The sequence below is a fragment of the Schistocerca nitens genome, chromosome 7 (assembly GCF_023898315.1).
Source record: "Schistocerca nitens isolate TAMUIC-IGC-003100 chromosome 7, iqSchNite1.1, whole genome shotgun sequence".
In the NCBI taxonomy this organism is placed as follows: domain Eukaryota; kingdom Metazoa; phylum Arthropoda; class Insecta; order Orthoptera; family Acrididae; genus Schistocerca; species Schistocerca nitens.
Genome location: NC_064620.1, coordinates 22,510,140 through 22,530,203, shown reverse-complemented (window position 1 = coordinate 22,530,203; position 20,064 = coordinate 22,510,140).

Here is a 20,064-nt window from a genome sequence, read left to right as displayed (position 1 = left end):
TTCTAAGGAATACACCATGTTGTCCACAGCACACTTGCACGTTGTGAACAGCACACGCTTACAGCAGAAAGACGACGTACAGAATGGCGCACCCACAGACTGCGTTGTCTTCTATATCTTTCACATCACTTGCAGCGCCATGTGTTGTTGAAAATTGTAACTACTGTAATTTCGAAAGTTTGTCCGCCTGAAAATGTACTGTTGTCCCAAGCATATTGCAACAAACGGTGTATTTCTATCGCTGCTCGTTTAGTTTTTATTGCCGTTTCAAATATACCGGTCATTTTTGAAACACCCTGTACATTGTGAGCGTCTATGAGTGCCTGACACCTAAGCAGCATGCTCCATAAAGTCTCTGGCATCAGTTTCCATTATTCACCGCCGGCCGCTCCATTACTTCAATGTCCAGGCTTCGTAGGACATCCCCGGTGACGCCCGCCACTTGGGCCATGGCATTAGAAGGAATTCAGGGCCACTACCGCATACAGCATCCACCAGACGGTCCAACAGTATCTGTTCGATTTACTGGAAAACGGTATAGAGACGACGGACAATGATACGATACGTGTGGCTGTCAACACTGATGCCTCCTCACTATACAGCAGATCGTTGGAAATCTGAAAGTGCTGCTCACTGTCTCCGCACACGAACACGACCATCACCTTAAGTCATAGGATATATGGACTCGTCTGTAAATAACACGTTTCGCCAGCGACAAAGTTGCCATCTCTCACAGAAACGGAAGAAGGCAGGCTGCAAGATTGTAAAAGGTTAACTTTAAGGGCCGGAAATGTCACAATTAATAAAATGTTCCGGGCCATTACGTCGTGGTCGAAAGGATAAAACTTTAAAACGCAACATTTAGTCCCCATCAGCGGAAGACATTTTCAAGGGGGATCGTATCCTCTTTGAGTGTCCGATTCACACACTGGCTCGCTACTGAGTACAGCAAAATTCCGCTTCCGCGTGCTTCCGCACAGTGGCGTGAAGCTTTGAGTCCATTGCGCGACCGCTGTTGCCGTGACCCCATGGTGGAAGAGTAGTGCACGTCTCCAGATGTCATTCGATTTCACGCCCTCCTGCTACCTATTCAAATTCCGGGGATGTCTTAAGCCGCGTACACACTGCCACTGGAAACATGTTTCTGCCGGAAACATTGTTTTCTGCGATGTTTCGCAAATGTTTCCGACTTTGTTTCTGGTCTCTGTTTCCGTCCACACTGGCGGCAAACATTTCTCGTGTGTTCACGCCGTCTGCAGTGCCCCTTGTGTTATTGTGTTCGTATCGTCTGCTGCTGCGTTATGTCTGGTGTCGAAGAAACAATAATGATATGTGGAGCTGCATTATTAATGCTAGAAGGTTTACACAAACAAAATGAAAGGCGTCCTCGTCGTTGGTGGAGAAAAACGTTCCATAGAAGAACTGGCGGAAATAAACTGCTACGTGAGCTGAGTATGGAAGACGGCTCTGGCTTCCGCAACTTCACTCGGATCTCACCTACCGATTTTGAATATCTGGCAAATATGATATCACCATTTGTTTCAAAAAAAGACACGAATTTCAGGAAAGCTATTTCAGTCAACCAAAGGCTTGCAGTTACTCTTCGTTTCCTGGCAACAGGGGATTCATTTCAGAGCCTTGCGTATTTATTACGCATTTCGAAACAAGCAATATCTAAAATAGTACCCGAAGTATGTGGAGCTCTGGTGGAAGTACTGAAGGATTATGTAAAGGTAAGTAAATGAAAAACATCGTTAAATAAGCACATTTTCGAAGTGTTATTATTTCTCAATTACGTTACATAATTCGTCAAACACAACTTCTTCAACTGCGTTGTCACTGTCTACATAGCTTGTAAATGTAACAGGGGAATTGTTACTTGAGGATGATGGCCCTGTTACATTCATACCCCTTTTCGACTGCTCACTTTCTAAATACGCTACATGTTGTTTCATTAGTACATTATTAAGCAAAGCCATTGTATTTGCTCGTTGTAACTCGGGCAATTTCCTTAAAACTGAGGCCACATACTGCCCATACGCACTGCATTCATCGTCCTTTTCTTCTTGTTTTTGCAGCACTTTAGTTAGCAATTGAGACGCAATCTTGAAGGGTTGCTGCATGTCTTTTTTCTCGCCCATCATCCTTCTGATTTTTGGTGGTGGAGGACTGGAAGGTCCAGCAACAACCTCTTCATCCTCATTTGTGCCCTCTGGCAAATGTACGAAAACCTGAAAATCAAATTTCTTTCTTTCAGATACCTGCGACTGAAAACGACTGGAGTGAAAAAGCATGTTTATTCTCACAAATTCTTCAGTTCCCCCATTGTGTCGGAGCAATTGACGGGAAACGTATCGTGCTACAGTGCCCTGTTGGTAGTGGAAGTGAATATTATAATTATAAAGGTTCATTCAGCATTGTGCTGCTTGCTGTCGTCGATGCCAGCTACAACTTTTTGTACGTAGATATCGGCTGCCAAGGCAGAATATCAGATGGTGGTGTGTTCAAAAACTCGAGCATAAATGAGTTAATTAACAAAAAGAAACTTAACTTGCCACATGCCGAATGCTTACCAGGTGGCACCATGGCCCTACCATATGTTTTTGTAGCAGACGATGCTTTTCCCTTACAGGAAAACATTATGAAACCCTACCCGGGAAAACATGTTAAAGGTTCAAAAGAGAGAGTTTTTAATTACAGACTTTCAAGGGCCAGAATGGTTGTTGAGAACACTTTCGGCATTATGGCTTCAGTTTTTCGTGTGTTTAGAGAACCTATGTTGCTACAACCGGAAAAGGCAAAAACTGTCGCACTTACAGCTGTATGTCTCCACAATTTTTTAAGGCGAAATGCTGCGGCATGGAACCAGTACACCCCACATAGAAGCTTCGATTCCTACGATTGACAAACAGGTGAAATGATTCCAGGCACATGGAGACGAGATGACACTGCATCAGTTTTCATTGCAGCACAGAACATTCCAAGGAAAGCTGCTTCCACGAATAAACAAATTCGAGACGAATTTGCTAATTATTTTTTAAGCCCACAAGGAAGTGTACCCTGACAAAATAACTATGGGTGAATGTGACTGTGTACTATAAAATACAAATAAAGATAAACAAGCATAATTTTCGTACCTCATTTTCCACAGTATCTGTTGTCTCCTTTGGCTCATGTACATCGTCCAAGAACTGCAGCAGCCGATAGCCGAACCAGTTCGAGTCATATGCAGTGTCTGCACCACTACCAGATGGTCTGCTGGCAATAATTTTTCTTTTCTGGCGCCTGTACGCAACCACGAGCGATCGTATTTTCTTCTCAACACTTCCCTTGTCCGTGCCAAAAGCTGCTGCAATTTTTGCAAGTGCATCGTGTTTTTTAACGGTATTTTTGTAATCCTTGCTCCGGACGTTCCATAAACAATCCTCCCCCTGGTACATTGCAATTAAATCGACAATTTGTTGCCTTGGCCACTCCATTATTCTACAAAAACAAAGCGAAAACGAAAACGACAGTAAACAGAACACCGTTAAAAAGTTGACGACACACACACACATATGCTAGCGCCGTGCAGCGGTGACAAGTGGTAGCTAGCCGGAAACATTGTTTCCTTTGATCTGTACCGACACTGCTACGGATAGATGTTTCTGTGTTTCCAAACATGTTTCGAAACATGTTTCCAAATGGTGTCCACATCAAGCTACCGGAAACATGTTTTGAAAACATGTTTCAGTCTCAGTGTGTTTACAATCCCTGTGGCCTCGCCGTACAATCTGTCATGGTGTCAGCTTGTGGCTGCTACAACAAAAGCGAGGCATAATAAAAACGTTGTCGGATAGAGCAGGAAAAATCCGCGAAACAGAGCTGCTTGACCCAGAATTAAAAAATCTCACCAGCACATTGCTCAAGAATGGCTATTCGTTTGCTGAGATGAAAGGAGTGTTAAAACCACCGCGTAGAAAACACAGAGATGCTCAAGAAACAGTGAAATCGGAGGTTTTCCTGCCATTCGTTAAGGGTGTTACTGACCGCATAGGAGAAATCTTGAAAAAGCAGAACATCGCGGTATTCTACAAACCCACCCGGAAGATACAAGGTTATCTACAATCGACCATGGATATTGGCCAGCCGCTACAAAAAGCAGGAGTTTATAGGGTTCCATGTTATTGTGTGGAGGTGTACGTGGGTATGACAAAAAGAACGGTCAAAAAACGACTAGATGAGCGTAGGGGCAATTGCAGGAGAGTGGAGATTGACGGATCAGCTGTTGCGGAACGTGCTTCGCAATTACGAGACCACCGCATTCATTATTGGCTAGAGCATGTTGTCGTGTTAAGCGGGGTCCTCGAACAGGACGTCTGGGTATTACGTTTGGTTCAAATGGCTCTGAGCTCTAGGGGACTTAACATCTGAGGTCATCAGTCCCCTAGAACTTAGAACTACTTAAACCTAACTAACCAAAGGACATCACACACATCCATGCCCGAGGCAGGATTCGAACCCGCGACCGTAGCAGTCGTGCGATTCCGGACTGAACCTCCTAGAACAGCTCGGTCATCGCAGCCGGCCGATATTACGTTTCTTTCTAGTAACCTGTTCGTTACAGTCAGATGAGACACAGCGGTTATAGTGGCTCTTCTAAGATAGTCATGCAGTACTCTGGCGGTATATGCGCGACGACGCAAGGGAGAGATGTCAGGATGTCGGTCGCAACGTGTTGGTGTAGTGTGTTGGTGAATTTGTCGAACGCAGCTTCTGTACCGACCTATCTCCTTGTATCGTGTCCATAGTTTACGGATGACAGCAACACGATCAAAAATTCATCCTTTTTCGTTCAAACAGATCAGCCTTGCGTTGCATTAAGATGTCGCGTTGCATGTGCTTGGTTGAATACAGCGTCCCCGAATGACAAATTCCGTCTTCGTACGTCACCAGGAAACACTGACTCAGGTATTCACAATCCTCTGGGGAATCACCTGACACAGTGCTGCAAGACAGCCGATAGAAGGCAAATGTTTTTAATGGTTGCGGACACCAAAAACGAAAATCTCAAACCATACAGTATGACCACAGGTACCGGATGTATGAAAATATATGCAACACGTCGGACTTGATTGACGTGTTCCCCTAATTCCTCTGAACAGTGCATTTTGGCGGCAAGTCTGCGCACTCGTGAATAACACTCTTAGCCCAGAAGCTGGGAGTCAGGAAAATCTCCGGCGCTAGTTCCCTAAATTCTTGTAGGCTGTTCAAGTGTTTCACAATTCCAACTCAGCCCTCCTTGTCATGTATTTCGTTGTTGGACTTATTGTTGACAATACTGACTCGTTCAGAGCAAAGTACAACGCTGAATCATCGAACAATGTGTGAATGAACGATACAGACTTGCATAACACCTATGACAGCCTAAGAACGAGGAGGTGGGAGTGGAAGTGTCAGACCTATAAAATTAAGGAGCTTCGAATGGAAACGTTAGAAATAAACTATTATTTCAAAAGTAATAGCTATAACTGTTAATAATTTTATCCCATTGTTGGCGAGGTTGTTTCAAATTGTTGCTAAAGCTTCGCTCCATGCAGTACCGATCTTTCGCCAAGCGATTTCCATATTTTTGGAATTGTGAAAAAGTACATTATTGATAGTCGATTTGCTTCAGACGAAGAGGTGCACGCTTGGGTACTATCGTGGTTCCATAGCCAACTACTAACATTTTTCCATGAAGGCGTTGGCTGCTAGTCTCACAGAGTGATAAATATATTAATTGCTATAACTTTTACTTTTTAAATAATAATCAAATCACTTACTTTCGTCAGTCTGTCTGGTTTCTATTTAACTGCAACTTATATTTATGCCAAGGAAATTTTATTTCGTTTTTAAAGCCAGTACTGCACTAGAACAATACACTATTCAGTTTTATAGCAGCGAGGCTTGACAATAAACACAAGCAGGTAATCAGGTGCCACACGAACACTTAATGGATTTATAAGGCCGCACGAGACGGCCAGGACAAGACAATTTCATGTAGTAAACTGGCCATACATGATGACTAGAAGATTTAAAGGGCAATTATTATTCTAGATGAAAATGAGTGAAACATTTTTTCCATGTTCCCACTAGTCTTTTATCTTTCGCAAATTAACTACGCAACAAAATATCATTACATCCTCGATCGATTGCATAAAAGGAACTGAGATGTATAACGGGTGTCGAAAACAGAATGGAAACAATCAGTCATTCTGGGTGCTTGTCATTTAAAATGAGTGAGCTATTTCTTTCCGTCTTCTCACTAGTCTGATGTGGCCGGAAACGAATTTCTTTCGTGAGCCAATCTCTTGGCGACAGAGTAGCTTTTGCAGCCTACGTCCTCAATTATTTGCTGGATGTATTCCAATCTCTGCCTTTTTCTACCTTATGATCAGAACGCTGCGTCAGGAATAATCGATCTGTTACCTTGAAATTCCGCTTCTCCAGATTCATTTTAGCCATCCTGCATGTTTCAGGCCAGAAGATATACTTTTCAGTTACTCCCGTGCTTATCTAGATGTTACATCGGTGACGTGTGTGTGTGTGTGTGTGTTGTTGTTGTTGTTGTGGTCTTCAGTCCTGAGACTGGTTTGATGCAGCTCTCCATGTTACTCTATCCTGTGCAAGCTTCTTCATCTCCCAGTACCTACTGCAACCTACATCCTTCTGAATCTGCTTAGTGTATTCATCTCTTGGTCTCCCTCTACGATTTTTACCCTCCACGCTGCCCTCCAATGCTAAATTTGTGATCCCTTGATGCCTTAAAACATGTCCTACCAACCGATCCCTTCTTCTAGTCAAGTTGTGCCACAAACTTCTCTTCTCCCCAATCCTATTCAATACCTCCTCATTAGTTACGTGATCTACCCACCTTATCTTCAGCATTCTTCTGTAGCACCACATTTCGAAAGCTTCTATTCTCTTCTGGTCCAAACTGGTTATCGTCCATGTTTCACTTCCATACATGGCTACACTCCATACAAATATTTTTAGAAACGACTTCCTGACACTTAAATCTATACTCGATGTTAACAAATTTCTCTTCTTCAGAAACGATTTCCTTGCCATTGCCAGTCTACATTTTATATCCTCTCTACTTCGACCATCATCAGTTATTTTACTCCCTAAATAGCAAAACTCCTTTACTACTTTAAGTGTCTCATTTCCTAATCTAATCCCCTCAGCATCACCCGATTTAATTTGACTACATTCCATTATCCTCGTTTTGCTTTTGTTGATATTCATCTTATATCCTCCTTTCAAGACACTGTCCATTCCGTTCAACTGCTCTTCCAAGTCCTTTGCTGTCTCTGACAGAATTACAATGTCATCGGCGAACCTCAAAGTTTTTACTTCTTCTCCATGAATTTTAATACCTACTCCGAATTTTTCTTTTGTTTCCTTTACTGCTTGCTCAATATACAGATGGAATACCATCGGGGAGGGGCAACAACCCTGTCTCACTCCTTTCCCAACCACTGCTTCCCTTTCATACCCCTCGACTCTTATAACTGCCATCTGGTTTCTGTAAAAATTGTAAATAGCCTTTCGCTCCCTGTATTTTACCCCTGCCACCTTTATATATATATATATATTTTATCAGCAGGAATTTTTCTTTTGCTAGTGCATGATTCTTTCTCTAGGCATAATGTCTTTTCTTATCACTTTTACTTAGGTGCATAAGTAAATATGAGATGGGTTCTTGGAGGGCCGCTGTTATTCATGTACCAACTTTAGATATTGAACGTGGTGACTAAAATATAGTTGCCATTTAACTGAATTGAATGTAATTTCGTTAACTTCTATTTATTGATTGCAAAGCAAGGCTCGAGATAATTTCGATTCTTGCCATGGGGCTGCCAAGATAAAATTTACTGAACTCATGGAATCTGTATAATTTTAAAAAATGAGCTTTAACGTAAATTAATTATGTGTTGCAATTTAGAAAGATTCTTACAATGAAATCTCTCGCATTTACAGTTATTGTTAACACTAAAAGAAATTAATACTTCGGCGAGTAATGGCCGACCAGTAGTTGCGACAGGAGATGAGCTTCCCACAGCGCATATTACTGAAAAAATGCTTATTAAAAATAATTAGACACTGCGAGCATTTTAGGTGACAACTATTGCAAGGAAATTCATTTTGTGATCACAATAATTAGTTTATTTTAGCATAATACAGAATAACTTACATAAAATATGTGTAGCCGCTCAATGGCTGCCTTCCGTATCGCGAAACAAAACAGTGTGTGACCCATAAAATACGCCCTTCCCCCTCTGCCGTACAATAGCGCCTCTTTCGATCCTTTTTTATTTTCATGAGGTGGAAATGTTGGAACACGTGAGGCAATACTGACCTTACACCTTCTCTTAAAAGAAAGATTAAGGAAAGGCAAACCTACGTTTCTAGCATTTGTAGACTTAGATAAAGCTTTTGACAATGTTAACTGGAATACTCTCTTTCAAATTCTGAAGGTGGGAGGGGTAAAATATAGGGAGCGAAAGGCTATTTACAATTTGTAAAGAAACCAGATGGCAGTTATAAGAGTCAAGGGACATGAAAGGGAAGCAGTGGTTGGAAAGAGAGTGCGACAGGGTATTAGCCTTTCCCCGATGCTATTCAATCTGTATATTGAGCAAGCAGTAAAGGAAACAAAAGAAAAATCCGGAGTAGGTATTAAAATCCATGGAGAAGAAATAAAAACTTTGAGGTTCACCGATGACATTGTAATTCTGTGAGAGACAGCAAAGGACTTGGAGGAGCAGTTGAACGGAATGGACAGTGTCTTGAAAGGAGGATATAAGATGAACATCAACAAAAGCAAAACGAGGACAGTGGAATGTAGTCTAATTAAGTCAGGTGATGCTGAGAGAATTAGATTAGGAAATGAGATACTTAAAGTAGTAAAGGAGTTTTGCTATTTGGGGAGCAAAATAACTGATGATGCTCGAAGTAGAGAGGATATAAAATGTAGACTGGCAATGGCAAGGAAAGCGTTTCTGAAGAACAGGAATTTGTTAACATCGAGTACAGATTTAAGTTTCAGGAAGTCGTTTCTGAAAGTATTTGTATGGAGTGTAGCCATGTATGGAAGTGAAGCATGGACGATAAATAGTTTGGACAAGAAGAGAATAGAAGCTCTCGAAATGTGGTGCTACAGAAGAATGCTGAATATTAGATGGGTAGATCACGTAATTAATGAGGTATTGAATAGAATAGGGTATAAGAGGAGTTCGTGGCACAACTTGACAAGAAGAAGGGACCGGTTGGTAGGGCATGTTCTGAGGCATCAAGGGATCACAAATTTAGCATTGGAGGGCCCAAGAGATGAATACACTAAAAAGATTCAGAAGGATGTAGGTCGCAGTAAGTACTGGGAGATGAAGAAGCTTGCTCAGGATAGAGTAGCATGGAAAGAAGCATCAAACCCGTCTCAGGACTGAAGACCGCAAGTACAACAGAAATTAAATAAAGATGCTACTCTTCAATTATCGCTGCATATCAGTTGTTTCAATAATATTAACTGTATCTTTTATGCTAATTACATTCATAAAATACGTTAACTACGGTTTACAACCGATAAAAATGTCTATATGTATGTGCCTCCTGATTCATTTTAGCCACCCTGCATGTTTCACGCTAGGAGATACACGTTTCGATTACTCCCGTGCGTAGCTAGGACGGGCACAAGTGCTTTTATTTTTTTCCTTTTAGCATCTTTCTCCTCGTCACCGTTTGAGTGCTGCCGGGGGTGGATTGACTCTCGTGAGTGTAGCCATTAGGGCGGGTGACAATTAGGAGGTTTCGCTCGCCGTCGAGTCCGTGGGCGGCGCGGCGCGGCACGGTGCGGTATTGGAAATACGTCACGTGAGTGCTGAGGGGGCAGTGTGGTATGTGTCCGTGTGGTCGGCGGCGGCTGGCCGAGTTATTAGGCCACAGTCCGGGGGCGGTTCAGGCGCCCGAGAGCGGCCGCGGCAGCGGCGGCGGCGGCGGCGGCGGCGGCGGCGGCGGACCATTAGCGGGTTGCGCGGTTGCCATTGAGTGTCTGCCTCTGCGTGGATGCCAGGGACAGCGCGCGCGCTGAGGCGACAGCAACGGCCAATCGGAGGCGCCCTGCCGAACCGGGAGTCTGTCACTGTCCCACACAGGCTTCTGTCTCATAGTCTCCTAGCCTTAATATTCAATTATATTTCTTAACTCGCACCAGGCCGCATACCACGAAACTGCGTAAAAGGTGTTAATTTTAAATGAAAGGTGGAAATACTGGCAAAACTTCGGTGTATTCTGAAGTTTAGAATTACGAGTTCACGTTAGCAAGTTTATGGTAACGTATTTCCCGAAATCTGAACAGCTACTAAACATGAATTGTTCTTAAATGAAAATGCTCACCACAATATTAACTTTATCGGTCTCTAATGCACTTAAGTTTTTGTCGACATCCACAACAGCCCAACTGCACTTCACACAGAACCCAACAGTAAAAAACTTAATCTACTAGAACAGTCAGAAATAATGCTACACAAAGAAAAATATTCCGAAAAGTTGTTGAACGAACAAACAGAGTTTAACAGCCACAATTTTTTCTACACCTTTAAAAGTTTATTTTTTCTGAGGAATCAAATCTATAATACACTCCTGGAAATGGAAAAAAGAACACATTGACACCGGTGTGTCAGACCCACCATACTTGCTCCGGACACTGCGAGAGGGCTGTACAAGCAATGATCACACGCACGGCACAGCGGACACACCAGGAACCGCGGTGTTGGCCGTCGAATGGCGCTATCTGCGCAGCATTTGTGCACCGCCGCCGTCAGTGTCAGCCAGTTTGCCGTGGCATACGGAGCTCCATCGCAGTCTTTAACACTGGTAGCATGCCGCGACAGCGTGGACGTGAACCGTATGTGCAGTTGACGGACTTTGAGCGAGGGCGTATAGTGGGCATGCGGGAGGCCGGGTGGACGTACCGCCGAATTGCTCAACACGTGGGGCGTGAGGTCTCCACAGTACATCGATGTTGTCGCCAGTGGTCGGCGGAAGGTGCACGTGCCCGTCGACCTGGGACCGGGCCGCAGCGACGCACGGATGCACGCCAAGACCGTAGGATCCTACGCAGTGCCGTAGGGGACCGCACCGCCACTTCCCAGCAAATTAGGGACACTGTTGCTCCTGGTCTATCGGCGAGGACCATTCGCAACCGTCTCCATGAAGCTGGGCTACGGTCCCGCACACCGTTAGGCCGTCTTCCGCTCACGCCCCAACATCGTGCAGCCCGCCTCCAGTGGTGTCGCGACAGGCGTGAATGGAGGGACGAATGGAGACGTGTCGTCTTCAGCGATGAGAGTCGCTTCTGCCTTGGTGCCAATGATGGTCGTATGCGTGTTTGGCGCCGTGCAGGTGAGCGCCACAATCAGGACTGCATACGACCGAGGCACACAGGGCCAACACCCGGCATCATGGTGTGGGGAGCGATCTCCTACACTGGCCGTACACCACTGGTGATCGTCGAGGGGACACTGAATAGTGCACGGTACATCCAAACCGTCATCGAACCCATCGTTCTACCATTCCTAGTCCGGCAAGGGAACTTGCTGTTCCAACAGGACAATGCACGTCCGCATGTATCCCGTGCCACCCAACGTGCTCTAGAAGGTGTAAGTCAACTACCCTGGCCAGCAAGATCTCCGGATCTGTCCCCCATTGAGCATGTTTGGGACTGGATGAAGCGTCGTCTCACGCAGTCTGCACGTCCAGCACGACCGCTGGTCCAACTGAGGCGCCAGGTGGAAATGGCATGGCAAGCCGTTCCACAGGACTACATCCAGCATCTCTACGATCGTCTCCATGTGAGAATAGCAGCCTGCATTGCTGCGAAAGGTGGATATACACTGTACTAGTGCCGACATTGTGCATGCTCTGTTGCCTGTGTCTATGTGCCTGTGGTTCTGTCAGTGTGATCATGTGATGTATCTGACCCCAGGAATGTGTCAATAAAGTTTCCCCTTCCTGGGACAATGAATTCACGGTGTTCTTATTTCTATTTCCAGGAGTGTAGTACAAAGAGCTGACAACCTACAACATAATGCCAAATAATTGTTTTAATAATACCTGTATACTAGTAATGCTGTATCATATTATCTTCTGTGAAACAAGAAAATCGATTGTATTTAGAAGTAGAACATCTGTATGAACGAGAATCTTTGGCATGTTTACGTTCTGCTACTGCAATGTGCGAAAAAGTGTGTGACTATGTATATATCCCAGTATGTACTGCAAAATTAAAGATGTGTATTGTGTATACCAACTGCACAACAGAAGCAGACATCATACAATGTTAAACTGTAAGTTAGTTTCATATTATTAACGCTGTTAAACTTATATCTACAATATACCATGTTGTAACACAAAAATGTAATATCAACAGGCAAACAACTAAACAACCTGATGTAAATCACTAAAAAGCACATGAAATGAGCCTCCAGGGCACGAAATGCATAGTACAGTAAATAAACGCCACTTGTGACTGAAGGCGGTTTGTTCTTCATTTTACGAAAGTAAAACAGTCGCGGACGAAACACTGAAAAACAATGGATAAAATTAAACTAGTAAACTATTTTACACGCATTACTGAGTGAGACACTCCTTTAAATAAAAATGACTTGGATCGAGTATGTCGACAATGCTCTTAGGTGAAATATTTCTTTAACAAACTGTTTTTAAACTCTGATGTATTATTACATGTATGTAATTCATATTACAACAATCATTAACATTGACAAAGGCCAACATTGATAGCAAATACTTACTCTCAGAAATATTTGACAAATCGTTAATAAACATAAAAAATACCTCACAAAAGATTACTCAGCCTTTAATAACTTCTCTGGTATGGACGTCTCTTTCAACAATGCTTCTAATTATTCCGACTGCGGTGTCAACAAATAAAATATTACCTTCATTCCTCTTGATATACTTTTCATTCAAAATCACTAACAAAATTCTTCTCTCTGTTTCACAGTAATCAAACACAAATCATTTTAATTAAACACAGACACATTTAACTTTACGTCTACATCGCCGTAAGTCCACTTCTCGGCGTCTGTCTCGCTACTACACTAACGATTGAACTCTCGCGCTCCTCGCTGCCTAGCAGCAATGACAAAGCTAACACATCGTCCAGCGACACAACTACTCTGACCAAAGACTGCGTGCTAATAATAAGAAATTAAAATTGTCGTTTAGCTTTTGAAACATCTTAAGTATGAACAAATTCCAGAAATGCAAATAACAAATTCCCAGGAGACTTGTTTCACTACCAAACTTCCTCTCCGGCCATAATTTTGCAGCACGATTTTTGCATATGGCAAAGATTGTACTGAACAAATTCGTCTATACAACATTACACAAGTGTAGCAGTAAGCTAAGAATACTAGTCATCAGAGGAGCACACCGAAACTCAAGCAACATAGTATGCACCAAGGGTAAAATCATCACGTTGTCCCTAACAATCCCTAACATCAATATGCCACACTTCAAATCATAAGCCATAAAAGTACACATAATATTCATAAAAATTTCGCTATTCTCACTTCCTGTTATCATATCCCCATTGTAAAAATCTATTAGTCATTGTTTCACACATTTCATCTATAATAAAGGTTTAAGTCTTCACTTAACATAAGACACCTCTAGTAAAATTCTTTCAGTCAATGGACAAACCCTGGTTATAGCTCAGTATTAGACTATCAAGGCGCTGAAATTGATTATCTCCTCCGATTATTGACAGTTCATGTTATACCTTCGCAAATATGTATATACGCTACCTGTTTATCATTCCGAGCTGGAATCCACTGTTACATACTTCTGTTCGTTAGCCTGTAAAACAAGATACATTATAATACGCAAAATTCTAAGTTGTTGATTCCAATGTTGCTTTTATCTTCTGTGTTGCTTTTGTCTTTGACGAAAACTTCATTGCTGTCTTCTTTTAATAATATTTTCTTGTAAAATGATAAATTGTAAAGGTCTGGGTCAGTTTCTGAGAACGTTATGTTGTATATGCTCTGTAACAATCATTTTATCTATTACATAAAAGTCATAACACAGTGAAAATAAACGCGCGAAATCACTTATAGTACTGCATGAGGCACAAAAAGTGTTATTCACATATACATGTGAATGACAGCAGACCTACACAAAAAGCTTAACTATTAAATGTGTACAAACACTTGATGCCAAAAGAAAATGAAATACGTGTTGTCACAACGTGACTGTTATATACCAGCGCGTTATTGTCATCATTAGGGAAAAGAAAGTCAAATAACAATTGAATGAACTGTGTTTATATTGGTGATGTGATTTGGATCTCGCGAATCTTTGGTTCTGAGTGTTTCAAGATGTACTATGTCGGGATGTGGACTTCGTCGAATTCGAAACGGTCGTTTATAATGTAATGCAAATTTCTAACATTTTTTCTTCGCCTTTCAAGAGAAGGGGTGTGCTCAAACTAAAACTTTTCGTCCAACATCGCGTTTCCTGGCGCGACTTAGATTCTTCCGTAGCATTTTCCTCTTCTCAGCTGCCTTCTTTGTATTATTAATTACAATACCAATCATTTCACGATTACGTAGGCACCGTGTATTGGGTAAAGAAACAAGTTCTTTAATTTTGTTTGACGGATTTGTAAAAAGTACTGTTATTGCGAGAAACGTCTGTAGCAATTCATGTCTGTGATCTATCTGATTCTGTAACCATAATGTCATTAATCTGTCGCGAGTCTAGCAAAAAGCCTCAACGATCCGTTTTTTTAACAACTTGTAATGGGCTGGTGTACGGATTTGCCACCGGTTCAATAATGCCTTATGCGAGCATGGATCTAATTCTTGTTTCAGTTTGTCTCTATAAATAAAAGGTACTGAGTAATGCTGTGAAACGAAAGTTTTAATAGGTATTGCTTGCACTTCATACACAAAACCTCGCATAGAACCGGATACATTGTCAAAAACATGCCAACGCGATTGTAAAACTTTTGTAACTATTGTCTGTCTTCGTCTGTTGCTGCTTCACAGTTGTCTACCCTGGCTTAGATTGTCTGCGAAACGTCGGAATTAGATTCTTCATCTGCATTGTCGGTAGCAAAAGACGTGTCAGTGTAGAATGATGTATGCAGCTGCGTCTTTTTTGTGTATGAAAAAAAGTTCTAATCTGTTAATTTCATGTTCATCCAATGAAATGCTCTGCAAAAATTGTAATGCAACTTGCGCTTTATTGTTGCGTAGCTGAATATAAGAAAGTCCCAAATCGCTTTATGTTCTGTCAGGAAATCCATTCTTACCATAACTTCTGATGTTAAAAATGGGACGATCCTAAAATTTCGATAAAATTTGTGGCCATGAAAAGTAAATTTTAAGTGTGTCTTTTCCAGAAACTGCTTCTCTAAGCTTAGTCTTTTGTAATGAGAATGTAGGGCAAGAATTATTCTTATTGCATTTATTAAATGCTGTATCACTAATCACTGTAATTGGAGATCCAGGGTCAAAAACTACGATGAAATTATGTGAGTCAGTTTGTATGTTCATAATCGGATGGTACACATTCTTTTGTGGTTGTTCTTTTCCCTGCAATAAAGTGTCTCTTAGTCTTCCTAGGTCATAATACGTCCGGCTACTGCGTTCGTATTGTCTGTAGATGACGTTTTGTTGTAGACAGCTATTGTATGCAGAGCGTCTAGTCAGTATCAGGAGGGTGGAAGTGATTACTTGGTTTACTTAATATCAGTGTTGTTGCTGTCCATAACTCTTATTTTGACTGTTTTCATTGCGGTTACTTTGTGCGTAATTCAGACTATGCTTCTGTTGTCTGTTCTCGTACCTTCTGTTGTACGGTACGTGACGACTGGAAAGTAACTCAATATTTCGACAAAAATAATTTTTTCCCTGGCTATTATTATTGTAATTCTCTTATGATCCGTAATTTTTCTGAGACGAATTGTGACTGCTATTATTTAGCTGCTCAAACTGTTGGTTTTTACCAGCAAAATTTTGGTTTTGTTGTTGACTGTACTAAGGCTATTCATTTAAATTGTTTCGACTGTTGTAATTTTTCTGAACCTTTGATTATTCCGTATCATCTGTTGTGTATGTTATTAAATGTTCTGTTACAACCTTGATTACTATCGCCGTTGTAACCTCTGTTGCTCTGAGAGAAATTTTTGTTAAGGAAAAAATAGTCTGCTGAATTTCAAGTAATTGAAGTAAACCGCCTAATGCATCAGCTACGAGTAAAGAAATACGTAGCGAACGAGGAAGTTCTGAGATATAAAGCTGAATGAGAGCTGACTGACTGCATGGCTGTGTTAAATGCTGGTTCTGTTGTACCACGTACTCAAAAAATTGCGTAATTGTCGCTAATTGCGAATTCTCAAAATTGGGTACGTAAACTAACTGATCTCTGACGCCTCGCTGTGTCGTTTCCGACCAAGGCGCTGCTAAAAATGAGTTCATGAATTCTTCAACAGAATAGCATTATCTGGTTATTGGGCCCATTCGCATGGCTGGTTCGCCTTCTAAAAACTTATAAATGAACTCTAATTTCTGATTTATTGGCTAAGCTCGAGATAAAGAAAACGAGAACTGCTGGATACAATCTATATGGATGCAAATCAATACTACCAGTTTTAAAAATTTCGAATTTTAGTACAGAAAGAAAATCTTTAGTCGAATCCGTCGTGTCTTAGAGAATTTTGTAGATCGTTTCTATTGTAAAATGTTTTCGATTGCCGCTTTTCTGTTTCAAAGTCACCGATTCTTCTCATTCTGCCTATGTGTTGTTCATATGTAAATCCATCTGACTGTCCATGAAAAATATTTGGAGAATCACAAGGGTTTTGTTCATGTGATGCACTTCTCGCAATGTTGACAAGATTTTTTTTATTTTCTTGATCTCCGGCGCGTAAATGTTTTCCGTCATCATGAGAACACTGTAATGAAAGAATATCTTCTGTTTGTGTAAAAGGTGTGGTAAGTGTCTGGAAAAGTCCGTGGTGAGCTCTAATTGTTCGACTTTCTGAGAAATGGCTTCTATTTGTGCTGTCAGACATTGCACTAGTGTCGTGGTGTCATTGTCAGCTTTGTTAATTTCCGATTCCAAATGATTGATCTGTTACGGATTATTGAGTGTTTTACATTATAGTCTTGCGACTGCAGCACAAGGAACTACTTTATTTATTTTCTTACGAAGTAAACATTTCTCTTTGTGCGTTATTTCTTTAGTATCTTTAACTGGTTGACTTCTTCTACAACTCGTTGCAAAAATAAAGTCTGCAACTTTGTCTGATTTTCTGCAAGCGAATCTAAATGACCAGAAATTTTATGCAATTTCATGTCAATGTGGTTTGCTAGCTGTTTCTCAAATATTTCACTCTGCTTCCGTAACTTTTGGGCAATATACCTTGATAGAAATTTGTTACTTTCTTTCTGTTATGTGTCAAGGTGTGTTGCTAATATGTTATTACTTTCTTGTTGTTGAGCCGCAAGAAGTTTGTTATTTTCTGTGAGTAAAATCTGAAGCGTAGTCCGGAAATCACTGATCTATGAAGAACTGCCATTAATCAGAGCGGATAGTTCATCGGTATTCTCATTGCCTATTTCTTTTGTGACTTGACTTTGCAATGTCTGTGTTGCTGTGGATTTCGCCTGCTGGGAATCTCAGACTTGTAAAGGTGAAGTTGGTGCAACATGGACGAAATAAATACGAGGGCAGTTCAATAAGTAATGCAACACATTTTTTTTCTCGGCCAATTTTGATTGAAAAAACCGGAAATTTCTTGTGGAATATTTTCAAACATTCCCGCTTCGTCTCGTATAGTTTCATTGACTTCCGACAGGTGGCAGCGCTGTACGGAGCTGTTAAAATGGCGTCTGTAACGGATGTGCGTTGCAAACAACGGGCAGTGATCGAGTTTCTTTTGGCGGAAAACCAGGGCATCTCAGATATTCATAGGCGCTTGCAGAATGTCTACGGTGATCTGGCAGTGGACAAAAGCACGGTGAGCCGTTGGGCAAAGCGTGTGTCATCATCGCCGCAAGGTCAAGCAAGACTGTCTGATCTCCCGCGTGCGGGCCGGCCGTGCACAGCTGTGACTCCTGCAATGGCGGAGCGTGCGAACACACTCGTTCGAGATGATCGACGGATCACAATCAAACAACTCAGTTCTCAACTTGACATCTCTGTTGGTAGTGCTGTCACAATTGTTCACCAGTTGGGATATTCAAAGGTTTGTTCCCGCTGGGTCCCTCGTTGTCTAACCGAACACCATAAAGAGCAAAGGAGAACCATCTGTGCGGAATTGCTTGCTCGTCATGTGGCTGAGGGTGACAATTTCTTGTCAAAGATTGTTACAGGCGATGAAACATGGGTTCATCACTTTGAACCTGAAACAAAACGGCAATTAATGGAGTGGCGCCACACCCACTCCCCTACCAAGAAAAAGTTTAAAGCCATACCCTCAGCCGGTAAAGTTATGGTTACAGTCTTCTGGGACGCTGAAGGGGTTATTCTGTTCGATGTCCTTCCCCATGGTCAAACGATCAACTCTGAAGTGTATTGTGCTACTCTTCAGAAATTGAAGAAACGACTTCATCGTGTTCGTAGGCACAAAAATCTGAACGAACTTCTCCTTCTTCATGACAACGCAAGACCTCACACAAGTCTTCGCACCCGAGAGGAGCTCACAAAACTTCAGTGGACTGTTCTTCCTCATGCACCCTACAGCCCCGATCTCGCACCGTCGGATTTCCATATGTTTGGCCCAATGAAGGACGCAATCCGTGGGACGCACTACGCGGATGATGAAGAAGTTATTGATGAAGGACGCAATCCGTGGGACGCACTACGCGGATGATGAAGAAGTTATTGGTGCAGTACGACGTTGGCTCCGACATCGACCAGTGGAATGGTACCGTGCAGGCATACAGGCCCTCATTTCAAGGTGGCGTAAGGCCGTAGCATTGAATGGAGATTACGTTGAAAATTAGTGTTGTGTAGCTAAAAGATTGGGGAATAACCTGGTGTATTTCAATGATGAATAAAACAACCCCTGTTTCAGAAAAAAAAATGTATTGCATTACTTATTGAACTGCCCTCGTATTTAGACTTGCAATCACATTGTATCCGAATTCGATAACGATTCCATATTGGTTGGGACGTGGTTGTCTGTAAGGGAAGAATCTACCTCTTAAATTGCGGAGTTTGATTTTCCAAAGTAGGATGCAATAAGTCTTCAGAAATCGCAGTGTCATTTCCCGTCGAATTGGACATAGCCACCGGTTGATGAGTGCTGGTGCGAGAACTACTAACTGGCCACAAGAGGCGTACAGCCCCGTTACTTTTACTCTGCACTACGTTTCCAGTGGTCAGGCCACTTCATTCGCATACTGTGATGCACATGCTAACCTTTCCGCAGCAAACTCTCATCTAACAAAGCACTACCCTTGGTGCGGAATGTCTTACCAAGGGACGACATGTGTTACGAATTTGCTGAAGTCCATAGGTAAATATTAAAAGAATTATATCGTCCCGTCATGAAGCTTATCAGTTACCATCCCACTAACTTATTAACACTCCACACATATTTACTTATTACCCACAAAAAAAATTTTTCAGTTGTTAGGTTTTAACACAAAATACAAAGAGTTCCAGACCCGTGACAGGCAGTTTTAGTATCCTGCAGCCAATATCACAGAAAGTTCTTCATCACTGTTGTAACAGGTGGAACGGTTGAATCGATCCCAAAATTTTTTTTAAATTAAATCCGTTTCGGAGGAGGGTATCCTCATTTAACTTTCGATAATGTATTTTGAAGTGCTCTTTAACTTACTTAGTTTTGCAAAGACTAAATTCCAAGTCTTTGGCGGTGTTTACCTTTTGCTTGTCTCTCCGATGATCTTATTTCGTTAATTGTTTCTTACCAACACTGTAGAATTAACTTTGATGTTTCATTCTGGCTTCGCTGGTACAATATTCGAAACCCTGATAATA